The sequence below is a fragment of the Apus apus genome, chromosome 2 (genome assembly GCF_020740795.1).
Source record: "Apus apus isolate bApuApu2 chromosome 2, bApuApu2.pri.cur, whole genome shotgun sequence".
In the NCBI taxonomy this organism is placed as follows: domain Eukaryota; kingdom Metazoa; phylum Chordata; class Aves; order Apodiformes; family Apodidae; genus Apus; species Apus apus.
This window is the reverse complement of record NC_067283.1, coordinates 17040068-17063112: the sequence shown is the minus strand read 5'-3', so window position 1 is coordinate 17063112 and position 23045 is coordinate 17040068. Positions and strand designations below refer to the sequence as shown.

The following is a 23045-nucleotide window of genomic DNA, read 5'->3' as shown; positions in this document are numbered from 1 at the left end:
GGGTACACTCTAAAATAATAGATTAGAAAAAGCAAGTTTTGAAAAGCCCTCTTTCGAAGGTCTGTTTTTATAATGAAGGATGCAAAACTACTTATCAAGTGCTTAATCACAATCTTCTATAGTTTCTTGGCTGCTGGCTAATATGAGTATTACCATCCAGACTGATTCAGTTGGCTCAACTCTTCCCTTGATGGCTTAAATGATTTACTATCCATCCTTCTGAGAACAACAGATCAGGAACACTCATTCCAATCTGTGGGACATGCCTGCTCCATGCCTGCTCTGAAGAAGGTTTTGGGGTTTTTTTCTTTTTGGCTTTCTTGTCCTTTGGATCAAAGTGCTGACAAAAACACAGGCATAGGTTGTGAGACAGATGTTGCATGTTCCATTTGGTCCAGTTAAAATACTACAGTCATACTAAGGCTTGCTGAGGACTGAATATCCTCTTGCATCAGAGAAGTTGAGAGTAAAGAGACTGAGTAAGTTTATCTACTTTTACAACAGATAGTAGGTCTGAGCTAGGGACAGCATGAGTTTAGTAGGGCACACACCATATTTTGTGAGGATTGAGAGCAATGTGTTTAAGATCAGAAGCAACTCCAACAACTCCTTGGTCTCTTTAACCATCCTTTGGTTCAAAATTTTAGAGTTCAAGAGACTTGAACTCAGTCTGTCAGGTTAAAGCTGAAGCAGTCCCTACTCTGTGCCTGCCTTTCCCTGTCTGGAGAGCCTCCTGTTTTGCTCCAGACCACCCTGTCAATGTCTGTGCAGTGTGAGCCATCAAGCAGCTTGGGCTCAGATGACCATATATGGGGAAGGGGATTCTATTTTCTCCTGTTGGAAGGATTTCTTCTCTTCTCTTGACATAGGTTTCAGCACTTTTGGTTTCAGCCCTTTTCTTCCCCTCAGTCAAGCAGAACACATGAGGAGCTGAGGGAGCAGGCAGCCCTCTTTAGTAGAAGAGTAGTTAGTATTAACATTTGCAGTATAATAACACCTAAGAGGGGAAAAAAAAAGGATTTTAAGTAGTAGAGTTTTATATCCCGTGTGTGTGTACTTGCCATCCTGATCTCAAGCAGACTTCAGTTCCCTAAAGACTGTGGGCTGTTCACTTGCTCCAAACTGTCTCACTCTTCTGGCTCTGCATGCCTGCCATGGTTTTAACAGTCTCTGATCTCCTTATGGCATCTGTCCTTTACATTTCCCTTGCTCATCAATTTGCTGATCTCTTTCCACTGTGTTCACCAATTCTGGTGAGTTCAGCAGTGGCTTACAGACAAAAAACATCTAAATGAACACCCTTTCTATCAATAGTGTTAGATTTGTAGTAGTCTTCAGCCACTGCCATATGCCTTGCTTATTCTTCCAGTGTGCTGTTAAACTAAATCAGTAGATTTCTACAGAAACACACCAGTATTGAGCACACAGTCCCATAATAGTCAGAAAATAAGAGAGAGTGTCTGGGATGTAGGAAAAGTTGGTAACCTTGGTATTGCTGGATCAATCTCCTGTCATTCTTTAACTTGAGAAATGAGATAAAAAAAGAAGACAAGTCCTTTGGGCTGAATTTGGTGTTTTTCATAGTTAAGACTTTTCTGTTAAATGGGAATTTAGAATTAGGAGTCAGCTTTTTATTTTATTAGAAAGAGTAATTGAATGTTGAAATAGAAGCAGACAGGTAAAACAATTGGAAGCTCTCTTGGATTTGTAAGTGTGATGTTGGATTTTCTACTACACTCTGCTTTCCTGACTAACATGTTTGATATACTTATGGAAATAACCCTTTATTCTGTACAATTTGAGTATACCCACCATTTGGTCTGCTTTTTATCTTTTTTTTTTTTTTTTCCTTCATATATTAGGGATACTGAAAGTCAGAGTCAGAAAAGCTATCATTTAATGTGTGCAACATAGGAGTGCCAAAGGTTATAACAGATGTTCCATTTGCACACACTACTCTTTGCAAAACATGGCCATAACACTTTTATTGGTCACTGTAATACATTTTGCATGCACATTGTTTGATATCAGCAAGGCAATATACTTCCATTTTAACCAAGGAACATTACATGCAGTCTCCAAGTCACCCTTTCAATAGGAAGAATTAATCCAAGCTACTACATGACTGGAAAAACTCTAGAGAGCTAATTTAGGGAATGGTATGGTCGATTTCATAGACTGGGCTCTACCTTCAGGACAGACTGAATGAGCATCCCAGGCCTATACTGAGAAGCCCTGTTCTCACCATATTTTAGATAAAACATAAAACTGAGACCTTCGCTGCTTGTGGCCATCAGAGAGCTTAAAGAGCTTTTGTAGTGTCAACAGCAAAACTGTGGCCAAGCTCTTCCAGTGGTGTGAGACACCCTGCTCTACTTCTGACTCTCAGCCTGTGTTCAAAATCACTCACTCCTAGGCAGCTACTGCCTCTTGGGGTGGGAGTCCCTAACTCCTGGGGTTACTCTATGACATTTAATATTTCATCCTTCACCATCCTCTGGAGGAAGGAGATGTGAGAGGCCAGAAGGGGCATATGAATGGACGTGTATTTAAACGTTTGTCCCATAACTCCAACGCTGAACACCAGTTCTCATGGCTGGCACCAGTTAAAATCTTGAGCAGAACTTTGCAGGAGATTCACAGTTGTGATACAAGTTAATTTTCTGAAACTTTGACATTCCTGCCCCACTTCCCTCAGAGGATAAAATAGGTCAGTTGTAGGTATGAGGGCAAGTTTTCTGATTTGGTCTCTTTGCAAAGAATCCAGTCCCATGGTGTCACTGTCAACCACATCACACTGTCTTGACTATAAAATGATCTTCAAAATAGTTTTTGTTTTGCTTTGCACTTTGCTCTACAGTGAAGCCCCTTCTAAGTTTAGACTGGCTTTCCAGTCTTTCTTGAGTTTATTCTTCCAAAGTCATCATCACCACTCTGGAAATGAAGAGAAAGAGTGGGACAGGAAGCTGGGAGCTGTTTTTTTTCTCTTGCTGGATGCAAGAGGGATGAAAGCCATGTCCTAGTTCAGTGGTCTTCGGCAGATTCCTGACAGCTTCTGGCCTTTTTAAATTTATGGTAACTTTTTTGATTTTTCCAGAAAATAAGATTGGATCCTTGTGGATATTTTCCCATTGAGTGCATTGAGTTCTGTGTATTTCTAACATACCTTATTGAACTTTTTGACATTGTGTCCTCCAGTAAAACATAATCTCACAGGAAGCTCCTCCAAGCACCCAGCAATTTGTGAAGTTTTAGCTACCAGGTAACTGATATTCAGGGGAAACTGTTTCATTCTGCAAGTAGATAGGACTGCTATTTATTTCTCTTTCCTCTTTTAGTCTCTTAATTCTTTTGCCCTTTCCAGTTATTTCTTCATTTCTAATGGAAATAAGCATGGAGTAACTTTCTTTGCAAGACATCTTAGCAGCAATTACTTGGTTGGAAACTTAGATGGATACTTAGGAACCTTGCTTAAGTGGAATCCATGGTGGAAGACATCCAGGAAAATCTATTGGCGGCTCAGATTGTACTGAGTAGTGTTAGAAGATTTAAGTCCCCCCAGAGGTGCTTAAATCTCAACTAGATTCGTCGACTGCAGCATCTGGTGCAGCTCTTGTTAAAAAAATAAAATAAAAATTTAAATAAAATAAAAGTCAAATAAATGTAAGATGCTAATAAACCATGCTGAAGTGCAATATCAATACTCTTATGAAAGGTGGAACTGGCAGCATGGAATCTAGACAGGGAACAAGAGGTGCAACTGAAACCATATCAGAAGCAAATTTCACCAGTGTCAGTCACTAGGCAAATATTTTCGAATAGCAGGTCCCTGTACAGGTGCATGGAGTATTGGCAACAGAAAAAGAACAGTTCGGCTGTGACTCAATTTCACTGGGGAGAGAAAGTTACTGATATAATGAACACAATGAAAACAGTTATGTTTCAAGACTGTCATCCACGTTTTTGTGCATCTGGAATGTGTTTTTCTTGGAGCACAAGAAGAGATAAATCCTCATTTGAAGCCCAAAGAAGTCAACAAAAGTCTTTAAATTGACTTGAGTGGGTTTTTCACCAAGCCTTTGACTGGCACATAATGTAAGCAGAAGTCTTAAAGAAGAATCAGATTAATTCTTCTGGCTTGCACTGTGGCAGACACCTCTCCTAGCATTTTGTATTAGGAAGCAGCAAAATTTTAATGAAAACATTTTGGGTTTTTTGCAATGGATATGAAGTAAATGCATGGTTAGTTATAAAACGAACAATACCAGGGCCTTATAAACATCAATAAACAATACAGCCCCAGAGGGATGTGACTCTACCAGGGCTAACCCATGCATTTAATTGAAACCTGAATCATTTGCTAATCTGGAGCCAGAGTGCCCAGTGCCAGGCATCAATAAAGCCTCAATGCCCAGTCATCAGGAGGGTGCCAGAGGGACTTAAAATACTGATTTCAGGAGCTCAGAGGTTTCGTGGAATTATCCGCTATAGTTTTACCTCATTCAGCAGTGCTTAAGTTTCTTTTGGGCTTTCCATGAGTAGGCACTGACCCAGTATTTGGCCTTTAATGAAGAACAGAAGCATTAAAAGCCCTAAAATTTTCCAATAAAGAAGCGAGCCATTACAGAAATTCACTCATTTTACCCTAATAACATTGCATTTCCTGCCAATAGCTTAAAATATGCCGTTATTCTCCCTGAAAAGAAAAAGGTCTTAGCTCTAAAATGAGACTCTGGAAATGATATAATATAAACATGTGCTGACATTAATTACTGTAATATTTATCTATAAAACAGATGGTAGTGCTTTCAAAAATGTGTGAGCAATGATCAGAATGAATTCATTAGGCATTTATACGGTTGTCATGTACTCGCAGAGGTGTTGCCTTGGACCTTGCTATATGCTGAGGGGTTCCTTCTTTTGAAGTGAGGTTTTACCAAACAGATGGAAAACATTATTAACTACTGTTTTCCTTTCTTGTCAAAGATGTTTTGTCTAATCATCGCTATAATTACACATCCACATTGTAGTAAATCACGCTGTATAAACATTTAGAACAGAGTGTATTATTAGGGTGAAATGCAAAGTATTCCAGACATTAAAACAAAACAAATATGGACTGGACTCTGCTGAATAATAACAATTTTCAACATCAAGCACAGACAAAACATAATTTAATAGCTTTGGCTTTTCTTTCTTCCATTTATGTCCCATTATTCTATGTACAGTGTATCCTGGGTGCTTTCAAATGCCTCCCTCCCCTTTCTTTTTGTGAATATTTTAGCGAGGAGACATTTTTCTTTATACAGCAGCTCCTTTCAACATCTTCCTGTCACTGCTTTCTTCTTTCCATTTAATATTTGACCATGAAAGTATTCAAGAACAAAGCAACAACAAGGAAATCTAATGGGGGGCCTTTGCTTCTGAAGATAGCCACAAAATTTCTGTTCCAGTTGAAGCAAATGTGTTTGGACAGGGCAACCAACTGTTTTGGGACCAGATTCACAGTACTCAGCTTTCCGACCTGCAGCTCCACATCTGTCAGATTCAGAATCACAAAATATTGGCCTGAACAACTGAATTTGTCAGGCCTATGACTCTACTCCAAGGCTGCTGCAGCCCCACTTGGGGTCACAACCTCAGTCTAGGAGCTGCTGGCATGGGTGGTGGCCTGGCTGAGTGCAGTGGGCATGCATTTGACTTAGCAGCTATGGTGTCATGCCTGAATTGGGTCATCCTTTAAACTCAGTGTAAGGGGAGAGCAGCTTTTAGGGCACTGGATTAATTGGCTGTACTGACAGGGTGAATTCTGCTCTCGTGCCCAGGTCTTTTTATTTCATGACTCTCTGAACTTCTAGGATTTAAAAGGTACTTCTTGAGACTAATGTCTTCCTATTATCCCAAAGGCTTCTGAGTATTGTCTCACAATGTCAGAAAATTTAGTTATTTTCCTGTAGACACTATGAAAGGTAGAGGTTCAGTCGTTACAGACAAAATTCAGATTGCCTCAGAGAATGGAAGAACATTTATTGCATCTTACGTGTGGTTCACACTTGGAAAACAACAAATGCATTAAGACTGTGTACAATTTCAGGGCAATTTTCAAATCTTCTTTTCTTAGTCAGGCTGTATCAATATTTCCCTCTTCTAACTTAGTTAAAGGTTATTGCATCAACTGTTTCTTTCAAGATAAAAAATTAGTGATAGCTATAGGAGCTATGGCCAGACACTAAAATACAAAAAGGTTTAATTCAGTTTAGACCTTTTCTGCATACTTTTGCATCCAAAATAGAATTGTGCAGTGCCCCACTATTCCTGAAAGACAATGCAGAACTATCAGAATATCAGTGATACTGGGCAAATAAAGCTGGTTTATAGAGGGGGCTAGAATACTGGAAAAAAAACAACCCAGAGAAACATCACAAGGAAAAAAATAACTAGTTTCTATGAATAGCAAAAATCCCTATATTTAGCATAAGAAAAATGTCTGTCTTTACAGAATTGTTTCACCAGACAATAACAGCTTGATACCTTGGTCTCCTGTGGTTCAGTATCAATATCTAATTAAGGATAAAAATGCCAGTCCTTTTTTTTTTTTCCCCCAAACAAGTTAAAAAAAGAATAAGCCCAAGACAGCCCAATTTAACTTGTGTGGTATTTCCAAAGCAACGAGCGTAATTTTCCTTCTTGTATCAACCCTGCTTTTATTCCTATAAAAAAAAAAAAAAGGCAAAAAAGCAAAGGAGTACAAAACAATGTCTGAGTGCTGCAGATTAATGTATTTCTATCTACAAACATTTACATAGTATGTCGGAAGTTGGTCATGGCTTAGATTTTATCAGACACACTCTGTTGTAATTCCACACGTTGCCTGAGGCAAAACAAGGGTACCAAGCTGGCTGTTCCTACATGTTGATTACAAACCCTGCAACAAGGTGTGAGAATTAGGGCTGCTACAACACAAAAACCTCATGCAAATTGTTGCTACACTAGAAAAGGTTGATAATCGGTAAATCTGTTCTCCCTTTCCACAAAGACATTGTTTCACAACTTCTCCAGGGCACACCTGAAAAGCCTCCCTTCCCAGCTCTGCTGTGTGGGTGGCAGAGGGTTTATGCAGCTCAGTTTCACAGTGTTGAAGTGACCCTGCAGTACCACAATGCCATGAGCTGGCAGGGCAGGAGGTGTTTAATGTTGCTCTTTCAAAGCACATTAAGGCCACCACAACTTTCCTGGCTCGGGAGGTGATTTCCAGCTGCTGCTTTGCCCTGCCAGTGTTGCACAAGGACGGCCCCATGTGTTCACCCTTTCTGCCCAATACTGCACTGAGCTGAGGCTGACCAGATGACAGCTCCCTGCTTAAATGCTGGTGGGTGGTTAGGATCAATCTGTTTGCAGTGGTGTGCTCTCAGGGTCATAGGAGAGCACACTCCAACCTTTCAGTAAACACTGCTAGGGACTGCCACACCACTTATCTCTACTGACAGCAAGGCAGAGAGAGGCCTGGCACATTGTGCCTTCTGGAAAAAGGGAATATTCAGAACGTCTTTGTGAAGAACCACTGAGGTGGTGAAAGGAAAAGCTAAGGAATGTCACATGTGGTACACAAATCCATACCACATGAAGAATATCTCATGAAAGCTCTCTCATGCTATGAGAAAGCCAAGGACAAAACCAGACTTCTGGCTGCTTTGAAGACACCTGTTTGTATTGGAACGGGCTGGACAACTCGTGATTGCCCTTGAGCTGCATTTTAAAGCTGACAGCAGCAAGCTATCAAAGCTAACAAAGACACTGGGATTGACTGATAACAGCAGGACCTCATTCTATACCAGAGTGTCTTTGATACAAAGTCTATGGAAGGAGGAAAAGAAGTCAGCACTAACCCCTCACCTGGCCATCCTGATGGGGAAACATCCTCCAGTAAGTACTGCTCTTGTATCACATAATGGAGCACACATCTATCACTGATTTTCCTTTGCCTTGTTAAAGGGTTTCTTATGGTGCTGCTGGATGTTTCCACTGAAAAGCTCCTAAGAGGTATGATGATTATGTATGATGGTAAATATACGACTGGTGTTTAGGGTCAAAATTGGTTTTATGGGTGCCAGCTGGATGTTGCCATTATGGACAGATTTGGGCTACTAAAGAGCATTTTCAATGTTGAAAGTATACGAGGGAGGTATCACTCTAAAAACAGTGTTGTGAAAATGCTGTCTGGCTTTTCCTTTCCACAGACCTTCATTTCTTTCTGTCAGCTGTCAGCCATAATCTTACCACCAACGTGTAGCAGGGGAGGTGGATCAGGAGTGGCTGTGGATGAAGGAGCTCTTTAAGGCCCTGCTGCTAAACTAAAGTTCTCAGTCATCCAGCTGTGTGTCTTGCTCTCTGCCTTGGATGACACAAAATGGCACAAATATTCCTATTCTTTTCAGTTCACCAACTTCAATAATAATACCTTACACTGAAAATAAATTGAAGATTGTGATAATGACACCTGATTTCAGCTTGCTTGTTTAACAGTTGGATTACTGTCCTACTTCTCATAAGAGGAGGACAGGGAACTGAGTGTAAAAGCTTCATCTCAATATTGCAGCTGATCCAGCAAAGACCTTCTCTGTGGCTCAAGTGAATGCAGGAAAGAGATGGGAGCTAATGAGTTAAGTCCTGGGAATCATGAGAAGACAAACAGCCTTGCCTGAAAACATACTTTGATGGCACTTTTCTGCATTCATGGCATTTCTTTACAGCTGGCACAGAATGTAGGTGCTATGAGCAGCTCCTCTTAGATTATGGAGTTTGGAGAACAGAGACTTCTGGGAAAAGATCTTCCAATTTCCAGTCCTACAAAAGGGCTTATGCCTTGGCATTCAGCTTTTTTACTTACCAGAGGGATGGAGGAAAAAAAAACCTGGGGTGAAAGTCAGTGCACACACCTCAAGTTGGCTAGCTCCTTACTGTAAAAGAAGAACCTAACAAAGTTTAATCTGGTAACCAGATTTATCTGAGCAGTGAGGGGGGCTCACCCAGCAGGTACTGCAGACGTGAGCTCTGCACCCACTGCTGATGAGCTCCGTGGCTTCACTGTCATCAGCGAGTTCTGCTGGCAGAAGCACTGCTGCTACCAGGTCAGCAGCAGAGCCTTTTGCTACCAGCTGAGCACCTCAAAAGCAGGATTGTAGGAAAGGCAAATGACCAAAAAATTATTCCCATACCCATGTCTAGTCAACGTGTTCTTCCCTGGTATTATCATTACTGTTTTCCTACTGTTACCACCATTGATGGGCAGGGGCTAGTACCACTGAAAAAAAGACTACAAACCCAAACCCTGGTAGGTTTGCTCTATTGCAAAGCTTTTGGCAGACTGTCAAATGTCTCACTAGAAACTGCCAACTCCAATAGTGTTTTCTCCATGTAGCCAGTAAGAGATCAATAGCAGTGCTAATCATGAAAGTAAGGAGAGATCATAAGAGACCAGTAAAACAAGGGAAATAGTGAGTGTCACCTGTCATTCCTGTTGATTCTGGATGGTTTCTGCTAGTAATTTCATAATGCATAATGAATTTCCATAAGGCAGAGGGCTCAGCATATGCATAAAGATCTGTTGGAATGTTTGCCCATAGGGTTGAATGCTTAATATAGAGAAAAATTTTGATCTATGGAAATACAGGCTAAGATTGCAGTTGGGGACAATTAGCCATCTGGACTCAGGTATTACAGGTTGTCTGGTAAACCCCAGTGCAGTGCAGATAACTGTAACCTCCACGCATGAGCAGACAGGCCCTGTGGCTGCCCCAGCAGCCTCTTTAGCTGCTGTTTAGCAACTCTTTAGCTTCAGTAAAATGACTCCAGGCTTCTGCCAGTGTGAGACCAGGCACTGTCCTGGCAGCTGAGTTCAGAGGTTATCTAGACTGACACTATGAATCTGCCGAGTCTGCAGGAGTCTAGCTTGATTTGCAGACAAAAAGGACAGAAGATGGGCTAAATTACACAGGATTAGACTCTCATAATGGCATTTCAATACTTGCACCAGTGTGTCATGATGTTCAGCAGAGCCATTGATTTTTCCAGAAGCCAGCCAGTGGGAACACTGCAGGGACAGGACACAACAGGGGAGACAAAGGGGCTCCTGTTCCCCCTCAGCAGCCTCCTCAAGCCTTCTGTGCTCAGCATGAAGTTGAGAGCAAAAGGTGAAAGACTCTTCAATATGTCTCTGCTGGGAGGACACCTGTAAGGAGATTCATGCCAGGGCTGAGGAGGAAGCAACCAGGAAAGAAGCTTCCAGACAGCAATTATAAAACAATCCCAAAGAGCAGACTTTACACCGATCAGTTCAGATCATAGGAAACAATTTATGAACCTCTCATGTTCTGTTCTTCACTAGACTGAATGCTGAGTACATAGACAGGACATGGTCAGGTTTCTTCACCAACACATGTACACATAGTGCTTGCTGTGATGGAAGCTGATGTGCCAAGCTGCCAGATTTCAGACATGCAAAGAATAGGGCAGAGGAAAAGAAAAGTAAGGATGATACTGTCTACAGAGTGAAAGGTTTACTGAGCTTGGACTAGGCAGTCAGATTTTTAAAATACAGGGTAGAAAAAAGCCACATTATAATACTTTTGGTATAAGGAAGTAACTTAGACCTTACAGAACTAGGAGGAAATGCCCATATAGTTTTACTGAAATATTTTGTGTTTTATTTAATCTGTAATGAAACTAGAGGAACTATGAAAAGAGGTCCCTCCAGCCCTTGACTGCTTACTTGGAAGAATTGTTATAGAATTTATATACAGACCATGTCTCATCTTAGGCAATGTACTTTCTGTCATTCCTTCAGGCACACACAATTATAAGATATCCAGACTAATCAAAGATGTATCCTGCAGCGCAATCAATATGCATGTTGAACCAGCTTGAGAAGGAAAGTCCAAAGTCCAAAAGCTGTAGAAACAATAAAAAAAATTACACTACCACAAGATGACAAATTTTATTTTACCTTTTATTCATGTCTCAATTTATCCCTGAAGAATTTAAAAAGTTCAAGCAGTTTCTATACTTTTAACACTTTTGGGGTTCTTCTGTAGCAGAAGATAATCTGTGATCCTTCGCGGAGGCTTATGAATTAGAAGTTTTTGAATTCTGGATGCCTCCTAAACTTGAAATATTTAAATATTCAATGTGAAATTCTTCTTCTGACATTTATTAGTTAAAAAAAAGTTAATGATCTAGTTAGAACACAGTGGTGAGAAGTATCAGTGTTCTTAGCAAGATGTCAGATTTTACCAGTCTTTGAACAATTTTCATAAAAACTTTTCTTTCTTTCCTTAAACAATTCTGTTTTTACTTGGATTGTACCAGTCTCCACATCACCATTCAAGAAAAAACTAAACTAGACAACAAGCTTGGAGTTGTATGTACGACCAAAGTAATTTAAAAACAATGGAAGGTTGTCTCACCTGTGGACAGACAATCTGCTTGTTATGAACTCCCAGAACACTGTAATGCGCCCAAGAGTGCATGTGGTGTCTAGAGAAGATGTCATACACTCTCCAAAGCTGCTGGTTCCTGTTTCATTTACACAAGGGTATTATTAAGTGATTTAATTTTGATGATGTAATGTTTGCAATTTTGTATCCTGTTTCCATAGATTTGGTGGGTGGAATTCCTAGGCTGAAATTACCTTTGCATGGTTGAATTAATCTCTCCCACTAAAAGAGGTTTTTTATCACTTGTCTGCAGAATCTGAAATAGCTGTACCCCAAGCAGATGGCTGTCCTCTTTGTCACAAGGTAGAGATTCTGCCTTACAGATTCTGTTTACAAATCAAGATAGGTCTCGGTGGTAACTATTTGCTCATATCAATATTTGCACAATTTTTATTTTTTTTTTTTTTTCAGAAATAGAGCTAAACTAAAAATGGAAGAAAACTGCTAGAGTTAAATAGTCCTTTTTTTTTTTTTTTTCTGCTTAATTTACATAATTAAGATGGAGAAGCGTAGGCTGTGGAAATAGAGGCATTTTCCTGTAGACATAAAGTTTACCAGTGCCTGTTGTCTGCATAGCCTGCAATGGTTTAAATTCACACTGAGGACTGCAGGAATGGCTCAAGCTGACCTAAGACTGTGCTGCCATGGAGAGGAGGGGAGAGTTATGTGCTCCTGCCACTTCACCTGTGCCAGCTCTGCCCATAGGCTGCAGCCAAAGGAGTGAGACCAACTTGCTGATCTGTCAGGAACCTTCCTTCTGCAAGGTTTGTCTTCCAACAGGGATTGGAGCTTTCCCACTGCATTTGATCAGGTCGCAGTGGGAGCATGTAGCTAGGAGTGGGCATAAAGACAAGGTCCCTGCTGTTGGCAGCAGTATGGCCTCAGAGAAGCATCTGCAGCCTGTGGAGAGCTCCCCAAGTGCCTGTGCCTTGGAGGTTATATGAAGACTGTTTGGGCAGCTAATAAAGTTCTCACTAAACTTTAGTCAAAACAAGATTGTAGGAGCTGCACAAACTTTTTTTCATGTCATAACACTTGAATTGTGTAACTAATTTGTTGTATTGGCAAGTATATATTTCTCCTGGAAATGTACTGCTGAGGAATATTGGATTAGGAAAGAGGCCTTCATTTTGAGAGGGGAGAGAAAAATACCATTACATGTTTGCTAAAACATAGATGGTTATAATCTCAACTTTTGCCCTGGACCTATTCAATCTCTTGTTTAAGTTATTAATTAAACCATGCTTTGTTTTTTGCTTAAGAGTCTATAACCCTTTAAAGCCTGTAGCTCCATGTAACACCTAGGCAGAGCTTACCTGTTCCTTTCCTGATATATATGAATATCTGAATTACACAATGGGATGAAGCTCATTTTTTTTTCTACTTGCTGAATTGATAGGATATTTTTACTAGTAGCCCCACATCTTCATTTTTATGCAAGAAAGAAAAACTACTCTGATTTTATATCTCAGAAGGGTAAATGCTGGAACCTCCACTAAGCCTGATTACTCATACTGGTGGAAAGGCCTTTTCATGGCTCTCATGGGGAAAAAAAAATAACCTTTTCTATGTTGCTAGTACAGTCTCAGGGCTACATTAGCTTGTGCAGCTGAACTATTGCAACTTCATGGTTTTAGTGCGGGAATGGCTGGCAGATCTGGGCTGCCCTGTTTTCTCTAGCAGTAATAGCATCTGGCAGAGTGTGCCCCTGCACTGTCTGCTCCCAAAGCACATAGATTATGTACAGTCTAATTTTGCTGTTCCTCACATGTCATGGGCAGCCCAGCAGGGCCATGCCTTCAGCCTGTATTGAGGAAGAGTTAGGATCTGATTGAGTTTGACCAGAATATGATCTTAGCAGACAATGCAACTTTAGAATAAAAGGAAGCTATGTAGAAGCAGCCAGTGTTACTTATGTCTGTAACAGGGTAAGTGCCTTCCACATGTCAGCTGGCAGCCACCTGCCAACGTGCTCTGCAAGCAGGAAGCTTCTGGTGTCTAAAGGGCAAAAGGAAGTTTTCTAATATCAACTTTCTCTGCTTTGATAGTAAGACACAATCCAGCACACAGAGCTAAAGTTTCACACTATTTCTGCCTCACAGTATGGTTCTATAGCAATGTCTAGCTCTTCATGATGCTTTCCATCACTAGAAATGTTCTGTAAAGGAGCTTATTTTCTTGTCCAAATTTATAGATGAAGAAAGGAGGGTAATAATACCATAAATACATAGTGTCATTTTTATAGGATATTCAGCCAGCTGCCTCAAAATTGAACCCTGGCCACCAAATCCCAATGGTGTGATCTAGCTGCTGGGCACCAGGGTCTTCCCTGTGTGTGCTGAGCTAGAGTGGTAGAGCTATTGTTTGTATGGGAAGTCGTATCTCATGAAACATCCTGTAGCCATCCTCAGGGAGAGATTATTTATTTTAAAAAGAAAGGGTAAAATTATAAGAGGCTGTAAGTAATTTTAAAAGCTGTTGGCTTGCTCATGTATTTAAGAAAATGTACCATTCTGGGACCTGTGCTTACTTTTTTGGCTAGAAATTAGATTGCTGCTTAGATTGCAAGGCAGGGGGAGTTTCTGATTGGTTCAGTGCTTTGTATCTGGTTGAAAAGCCTCCTGTGGTTTCCTGATTAGCACCCTCTGTGTCATCTCCCCTGCCCAATTTGTTCTCCCCTGTCACCCTCGTAACCTGACTTCAGGCCACAGCTCTCCCCATTTCCGAGATCCCTCCAGCTAGGTGAGCTCTGCCAAGACTTCCCTGAGAACACCTCTACTCTAATTGTTACTTCATTCATGTTCCTTTGTACTAAGAAGCCAGCATTTTCTGATGAATTACATCATCCTTCCTAGAGACGTACAAGGAAACACTGGAGTATCTCAAATATCTCAAGATGGTGATTGTTGGTTATCATTAATGAATTAGTCTTCAGCTATTTTTGAAAATAAAGAGAAGCTGCAGGCCATTTCTGCCTATACAAATCCATAGGCACCTCCACAATAACAAAACATTATGTAAAAATACTTGGTACAGCACTGCATATTCTCCACTTGAAACGACACACCAAATCAGATTAATTCAACAAAAACTTACTGAAAAAATGTTTGCAATAGCTTGTTGACAGTCTTAAGACACTAAGCAACATAAAGTGATGCACCAAGAAACCACAGCTGAGAGCAAATTAAAAAGAGAAGGGAAGGGAAGGGAAAGGAAGGGAAGGGAACGAAAAAGAAAAGAAAAGAAAAGAAAAGAAAAGAAAAGAAAAGAAAAGAAAAGAAAAGAAAAGAAAAGAAAAGAAAAGAAAAGAAAAGAAAAGAAAAGAAAAGAAAAGAAAAGAAAAGAAAAGAAAAGAAAAGAAAAAAAAGAAAAAAAAGAAAGACAAAACTAACAGAACACTGTAAAAAACAGGAATCATGTGCAAGGAGTCACTGTAGAGGATAAAGCAAAGAGGGTGCATGATGTATGAGAGGAAACCATTATAACTTAGCTTTGTTTATACAGAAATCACTGTGAGATTTATTAGTGGTTCACCAAGAGAAGGACCAAACCCTGTGTAAGTGGGTAGTGAATAAAAAAGACAGGTCTGGAACTGGACTGCTAACAGTTTACATCCTCTTGTGCTTAGTGTGTGCATTTAGATATGACATATACAGATTCAAAATAACAGAAACTCACAACTAGTTCTAGAAAAACTTGCTAAGCTCCTTGAAGACACTTTAATACCAAGCTATTTTTGCTATGTGGAAAAATCTAATAATTTTTTAATACTACGTGAAGAATTTATTTAATTTCAAAAAATATATTTACTGATTGTAAATGTATTGAAACAGACTATAAACCTCAGAAAATATCTGCAACTAAAAAACTTTATATGAACTTCGTTGTGCTGACATTTCAGTCAAGAAAAGATTAATTTCACTGATCTTAACAGAAGCTGAAAAAATGAAGTGATCGTAACTCTTTATATTCAGTAATAAAGATGAAAAAACACCACTGTTTTGTCTGCTAATAATTGAATAACACTATGGACCTGAAAATCATGGAAAAAACCAACAGCCAAACAAACTCAAAAGCCCACCGATGCCTAAAACACCCGACTCGTCATGGAAAAGCCAAGTAAAATGTTTGCTGAAATGCAACAGCAATAGGTAGTCACGGACTGTCAGATATTAATCAAGACAGAGACATAGGTATTGTGCCTTGAAAAAAACATTGTTTGAGGAAGGTGCTCATATTATGAAAAGGACACAGAAAACAGGAAATGACTCATATTGCAGGACTTCAAAATCTCCTGCCATTTATGGGGGTGAACATACTGTGCCTCATCAGCTCAAATTATAATGGAGAAGATTTAAACCTGTATTATCTTGTTAAAACAATTGTGACTGCAAAGGATACTTAAGATCAAAGGATCAAATACATAGGAGAAGATCTGCAAAAGTGCTTCCAAGGCTCAGTGTGCTTCTATGATCTGAGGTAGAAAGATCAAGTGACAAATGGAAACCAAAGGCTTTAAAGTCCTTAGCAAATGCTAAATACCAATTCGCAATTGAAACGCTTGTGGGAAAAACTAGTTTGACACAATGGATGGAGGATGATGGAAGAAAAGATCTTACAGGTTGAATACAAGACCTTCGGGACTCCAGTAGTATATCCAAAGAGTAATGACAGGTCTAAAACTGTAACTCCATTCAGGTTACTGGACACACTATAAACACAGAATTGAGCAGACGAAACCAGAGAATCAAGGGGAAGTATCACAGTGATGTGGGAAACCCAGTGGAAAAGCAATCTTTTCAAACCCATGGGAAACAAAAAACTATGTGTAACTATATATATTGTATAACAGAGGAGGATTAGGTGAAAGACAAGGAATAATCCTCTCATGCCAGGAAAATTCAGTCATCTAATTCAAACTCCTGATCCAGAAGAAAATATTTTGGTTTGTTTGTAAGTGTTTTGGCTTACATGTTGTCATGAGGAGATGACAGCAGATTATACTTCATGTTGCCATCCAGGACATAAAGCCTGATGCCTATTTGGAGACAGACATCACCAAGAAAAATTCAATCCGTTACAGGGAAAATTCTTTCCTGCCTAAGTAGGGTTAGTTTTCTCTTTCAATTTCAGAAGCCCTGTGATTTTGTAGAAATGAATACAGTTGGACTGTATTCTAATGAAAGTCTCCAGGCATTTGTGCAGTGGAAATATAGAAATAATAGGAAATCAGTACCTCAGCTTGGTATTAAGGAGGCTTGTTCATTTACTGGCACTGTTTTGTATCAAATGAGAAGTACAGAAAAAGATTATGAGCATGAGCTGTAGATTTCCATTGCAATTTTTGCAACAGTATAAGGGTACTACTACCACCACTATATTTTGACTGTGTCCATCTACCTTTTGGCTTCAGTTTCAAATGGAGATGGTATTTTGCCTTGCTTTCTCTTCTAAATTGGTCTTCAAGGTTAGGGTGTTACACAGATTCTGGCTTCTGTCTCAAGGAGTTGCACTTCAGTGGTTGTTAAAGAGCCTCCTACAGAGTTTACAAACACTCAGGAGAAAGCAATTATACAAACACGTGATAAAATCATTGTAATTCTTTATTATAGACTTGATAGGAAGAAGTACTGACCCCTTACACTTCTCTTTAAAAGGGAGTTGCAAAAGATTATCAGCATGCCTCAATAGAAAGTTTCATAATAACAGCATATTCTAAGTGCAAGCGGAATGTGATGAAAGTGCAAAAGAGTTACTCAACCACACCACTACAAATCCTTCCAAGACCCTGATGTCCTGCAGTTTTTATAAGGGAAGATCTAATGATACACAGTGTTTGTTATTATGCTGCCATGGCCACCTAGTGAGGAACGTGCTTAAGAGAAAGTCGAATAAAGACACACAGTTACTCTACCCTTGGCATGAGCCCTCTTTTGGACACAGAAAGAAGGGTCTTTTGCCGAGTATGTCAGTAGATGAAATAAGCTGTGCTCTTGAAGGAAAGGAGGGCGTCCCATTCTTTGAGCTGTATTTCTTTTTGATGTCCATGGATTCACAGTGATGCTCAAACTTCGAAGATACTCCATCTGCTGGAGGTACTGCCAGAGACAGATGACCCACCCTATGCCAAATACCTATTTCTGCTGCCTCCCTTTGACATATTCACACTACCTTAAAGGAACTGCTACATGGCTTCTCTCATAGGTTTTTACGTTCCTATCTTATCAGCTGGCTTGTGTGTTGGGACAACCTTTGAGCCACCTGGTTATTATGACTATTAGTATTAAGGCTTTTCCTGATTGGAAACTGATTACTTACCATGCAAACAACAACAATCTAGGACTGGGAGAGGGCAATGGACTCCCTGAGAGATGCAATCACAGGGACAATGTTGCGGGGAACCTCTCAGCCATGGTGAGTCTCTCAGACAGGCTGAGAGGACAGGAAACTCAAATAATAATAACTTCAGCTACCTCCAATGTAAGTTAGATAATATATCATGTTTAGACATGGTTCTAGGAATGAAGGTTTGGATTTCAAAAATAACATCTCCACTAAGCCAGTAGCTCAGCCTAAGAGGAAGTACAACTATTGATATTATATTGCATGACATGAGCCGTCAAATTGTAACTGTAAAAAAGTCTTACAGAAACAATTGTATTCAATGACCTTGCAGAGATGACAAAAGGAGGAAAATCCAGTACCTAAAAAAAGAAAAAGACGGACAGCACTTAAAAGAAGACTGAAGGCAGAGTGTGGGCAAAATGCTGACACTCACAGAACAGAAAACATCCCATTCTCAGCCCTAGGGACATGCTTTTTTTTTTTTTTTTTTTTTTGTCTAATTCTAGTTTGGAAAAAGATACCGCAGGAAAGCAACTGTATAGTAAAATGAAAATAGGCTCTTTAAAATGGTAATGGCTTTCATACAAGGAATGATTAAATAGATCACAATTATGCTGGCTGAAAAAATAAAACTATGGGAGGGTATGATGGAGCTCTATAAAATCATGGGTAGCATAAAGTAAGTAAATAGACAGTTGCTCCTGGTTGTGCCTGATCTGAGAAGGGAATTTAAATAAAGGCAGCAGGTGCAAAGTGTATGTGGTTACCCTGTGCAACGGCTGCAGGAGGCTGTGTTATTTTGGGTTAAAAATACATGGATTTCTCTTCTACAGATAAGAAGATAAATACTGCTATTATTTAAGAGAAATACAGCTATGAGGTATGAAGACACCATGGGCTCACTATGGGCTCAAAAAGCCCTTGGCCACAAACTGCTGAAGTCTGCAGTAACATTCTGGGGAAGTATCATTACATGTTCATCCTGCTCATATGCTCTTGCCTTGGCAAAGCTACTCACTGTCACTGGTGACAGATGGACTTTGCTCTGACCTGATAAAACTCATTGCCATCCTGGGCCTTGATTTGCCTCCATTTGAATTCACATTCTGTGTGCATTTCTTCCAGTGATCGTTATAGACTTCATACAGATCATTGTTTGGCTTACTTGGCAATCCCTGCCTTGATATTGTGTCACTGTCCTTTGCCCATTTATCAGGATTGCTTCACACAGTGTTATGCAAAGGGTGAGATCATGATGACAGTGGTTACTTAATCCACTCCATCCCATTTGAACAGCTAATCCTGCAGGCACATGCAACCTAAGGCTAGATGAGGTATGTTATCCCTTCAGAGGGAATTATGGATAAGATGGTCTCACAGTAGGGAAGGGGCTATTCCTTCCCTTCCCCCCTCAACATTAACCATGTTAAGTATTGAAACCAACTGGAGATAGAGAAATTAATATTCTTTATTAAAGTGCTTTATTAAAATGCAAAGTCACTCCATTCCAGATTTCCCCCCTTGAAATCATTATTTAAAGGATACCACCTCTGAAAATGGGAGGAGTTCATTCGAAACAGCTGCTTTCTGAGAAAGGAACCCAGGTAGCCTTCCTTGTGAGAAATTCAGATTTTGGTACAGCACACAGATGCATGCCCACTCTGTCTCCTTTAGCAAGTTTACTGTATTCATAAAATGCATCTTTAGCCTTATCTCCAATATAGGAAGTCCAAAGCAAATCCTAAAGTGGCCTTTGAAAAACTGAGGAACCAATGTAGAAATAACAAGCTTTGGAAATGCATTACTATTTTTTATTCCATTAAGACCAAAATGAAACACTTCATATCAACATGGTCTGTTGAATGTTCTATGATTTATTTTTTTTTCTTCTGATCTCAGTGGTAAATATATAATATATTGTGCTGCACTGAATACAAATATCCTTGTCATGAAAAAATGAGCAATTCACAGAGGCAAATGTTCAGTATGCTCATGAAGTGCACATGAAGTGCAACTGTGGGATAACTGATGTCCAAACCTTCTTATTCTTACTGTGCCATTTGAAAACTGTTGTCTTATCTTTTTCATTGTTGATGTGCAGTAGATGGTAGATGTACTTCAAATATCAAAACTGTTTCCTTATTATTTAAAATGTAATTAATGTTTATAAGGAATCTAATAACCCTAAACAGGAACCTACTTTGGTATCATTACTATTTACATATTCAAATGGTTGCTTTAGAGGCATTTGAAAAAAGTATTTAGGTCATCCAGTCTTAAAAGCTGTCTTGGTTTAAAGGCTCAGGACATGAGGCAGAAAGACAAGCTGTCATTTTTAAGACTACTGCTTGCATTAGTTGGGATTAAATAATTAATCAATTTATCTGAACAAAATTCAGTGTAAGTAGGACTTGGCTAGCCTTTCTCACCATTTTCCAGCAGAGAAGTAAGATGTGGTGTCACAGAATCACAGAATCACAGAATCCTAGGGTTGGAAGGGACCTCGAAAGATCATCTAGTCCAACCCCCCCACCAGAGCAGGGTCACCCAGAGCACATCACACAGGAAGGCGTCCAGGCGGGTTTTGAATGTCTCCAGAGAAGCAGACTCCACAACCTCTCTGGGCAGCCTGTTCCAGTGCTCTGTCACTCTCACAGTAAAGGAGTTTTTTTCTGATATTTAGATGGAACCTCCTGTGTTCCAGTTTGCACCCATTGCCCCATCACTAGACATCACTGAAAAAAGCCTGGCTCTGTCCTCCTGACACTCGCCCTTAACATATTTGTAAACACTGATGAGGTCGCCCCTCAGTCTCCTCCAAGCTAAAGAGACCCAGCTCCCTCAGCCTTTCCTCATATGGGAGATGTTCCACTCTCTTCATCATCTTTTTGGCTCTGTGCTGGACTCTCTCAAGCAGTTCCCTGTCCTTCTTGAACTGTGGGGCCCAAAACTGGACACAATACTCCAGATGTGGCTTCACCAAGGCAGAGTAGAGGGCGAGGAGAACATCCCTTGACCTACTAACCACACCCTTTCTAATGCACCCCAGGATGCCATTGGCCTTCTTAGCCACAAGGGCACATTGCTGGCTCATGGTCATCCTCCTGTCCATCAGGACCCCCAGGTTCCTTTCTCCTACACTGCTCTCAAGCAGGTGTCTTTTGAGTGTTACACTTCGTATCTAGCAAAGTAACATTTCAAATCACGCAACTAAATTTTCATAGCTTTAGCAAACAGATTGTTCTAGCACAGAATCAGGAACCCACTCGTGATCATTATGCAAGACTCAGTTAATGATTTTCAAAATATGTTTCCTCTGGAAAATACTGATGTATCACTCCCATATACAATCACAGATTTTGGAGTGGTTGAAATATTATTTTTCTTGTTGTTCTTTCTCAGGTAGCTGAGTTCTGTTTGTTACAGCCCCAACGTTGGGTGTAATCCACTTTTATAAGCTGCATTGACTATAAGCAGTGTATTTTAATTGCCCAGAGCTAATGTGCTTATAGTCTTAAATTCCCCTTACTGTTCACAGAAACCAAGCAGGTTTGTGAAATCATATGGATGTGCTGGCTGTGTTTAAGGACGTCACTCTGAAAAGGCAGCTCCCTGAGTCTGACACACATGCCAATAGTCACTTTTACAAACTTTGCAAATTACTGCATGAAGAAGAAAAAAAGAATGGCCATGTGCATGTGTGTCATTTCTGCTAGGAGATTGGTGAGTTTAGCAAACATGCTTGTTCCACTGTGAATCAGCTTCTGAGTCACTGCCACAACAATGTGCAGCTCAGCCTCACAATTTGGCAACAGCAGAGCAGGGTCAGTCTTTGCAACACGAGACCTGTAGGCTGCTGTCAGCTTCTCCCTGTTGTGGCCGAGCTTCTCAGCTTCTGATGGACAGTGTGCATAGCTGGCATAACTCAGAAAATCTCTGAAAGTACCCACAAATTAAGGACTTTGACACCTGGAGCTGTGCATCGTCCACAGACTTTTGTGTGTCTAAACAATCTAAACAGAACCTAGAAATTTCAAGGCTTCTTTTCACTTGTGATGGCACTGGTGAAGGGAGAGGGAGGAGGGTAGCCATGCAGTAATACAGACATTCTCTCATCATGAATTTCAGATCTCATGCTAAACCAGGTGGTGCTGGCAGGGCAAACACAAACCCATAGCTCCTCTGGCCTATCAGGCCTTGCTGTTTCTGCAGTCTTCTATAGCAAATACTATTATCCTCATGTCTAAGCTGTGGCAGACAAGGCAGATGGTTCAAATGAACTTACCAAAGACTCCCAGGTGTCTTCCAGACCCAGAATGAGACTGAGAGAGCCCTTTGTTGTTTACTCCAGGTAGTCTCTCATGTTAGTGACTCATTACTGACACATTAATCTATGTTGCTGAGGTTACAGTGCAGCTAGCTCAGCAGGAACAAACTGGATGGAGGTCCTTCTAGCCCTTGCTCTCAGGGCACTGCGCTGTGCAGCTGGCCTAGGGTCCCATAGGACACATGAAGTGCAATGGCCCTTTCATTATAGATCTCAACCCTAAGGGAGGGACTGTAAATAGTTGCTCATCTTTTGAGAAAGGTAATCACAGTTGCTCAGTCCCTATGACCTGTTTTCATGGTCAAGGATATAGCCAAGTCCGTAACACAGTGGACAAGGAATTTTGATGCTGAAAATACGGTTACAGGGGCTATAATTGTTTTTTGTCATATCCCTGAAGTAAGCAAAACCTCAGGAACACTGATTGCACACATTGGAGCTAGCTGAGACAGGGCTGACATTTTTTTACTTCTCTGAGAAGAGCCACAAAGATGATGGAGTGGAACATCTCCCATATGAGGAAAGGCTGAGAGAGCTGGGTCTCTTTAGCTTGGAGGAGACTGAGGGGCAACCTCATCAATGTTTATAAATACGTTAAGGGAAAGTGTCAGGAGGATGGAGCCAGGCTTTTTTCAGTGATGTCTAGTGACAGGGCAATGGGTGCAAACTGGAACACAGGAGGTTCCATGTAAATATCAGAAAAAACTCCTTTACTGTGAGAGTGACAGAGCACTGGAACAGGCTGCCCAGAGAGGTTGTGGAGTCTCCTTCTCTGGAGACATTCAAAACCCACCTGGACACGTTCCTGTGTGATGTGCTCTGGGTGATCCTGCTCTGGCAGGGGGGTTGGACTAGATGATCTTTCGAGGTCCCTTCCAACC

At 40.5% G+C, this 23045-nt stretch overlaps 1 long non-coding RNA gene across 2 annotated transcripts; it reads left to right on the top strand.

The window, feature by feature from the left end:
• Positions 1-7430: 7430 nt before the first annotated feature.
• Positions 7431-8494, top strand: LOC127380625 (uncharacterized). Of its 2 annotated transcripts, XR_007888541.1 has the most exons (3): positions 7443-7923; positions 7993-8040; positions 8238-8494. It is a non-coding gene; the product is annotated as an uncharacterized LOC127380625 (long non-coding RNA). The 2 variants fall into 2 exon arrangements; XR_007888540.1 differs by lacking the exon at positions 7993-8040 and having other exon boundaries at positions 7431-7923.
• The last annotated feature ends 14551 nt before the right edge of the window (positions 8495-23045 follow it).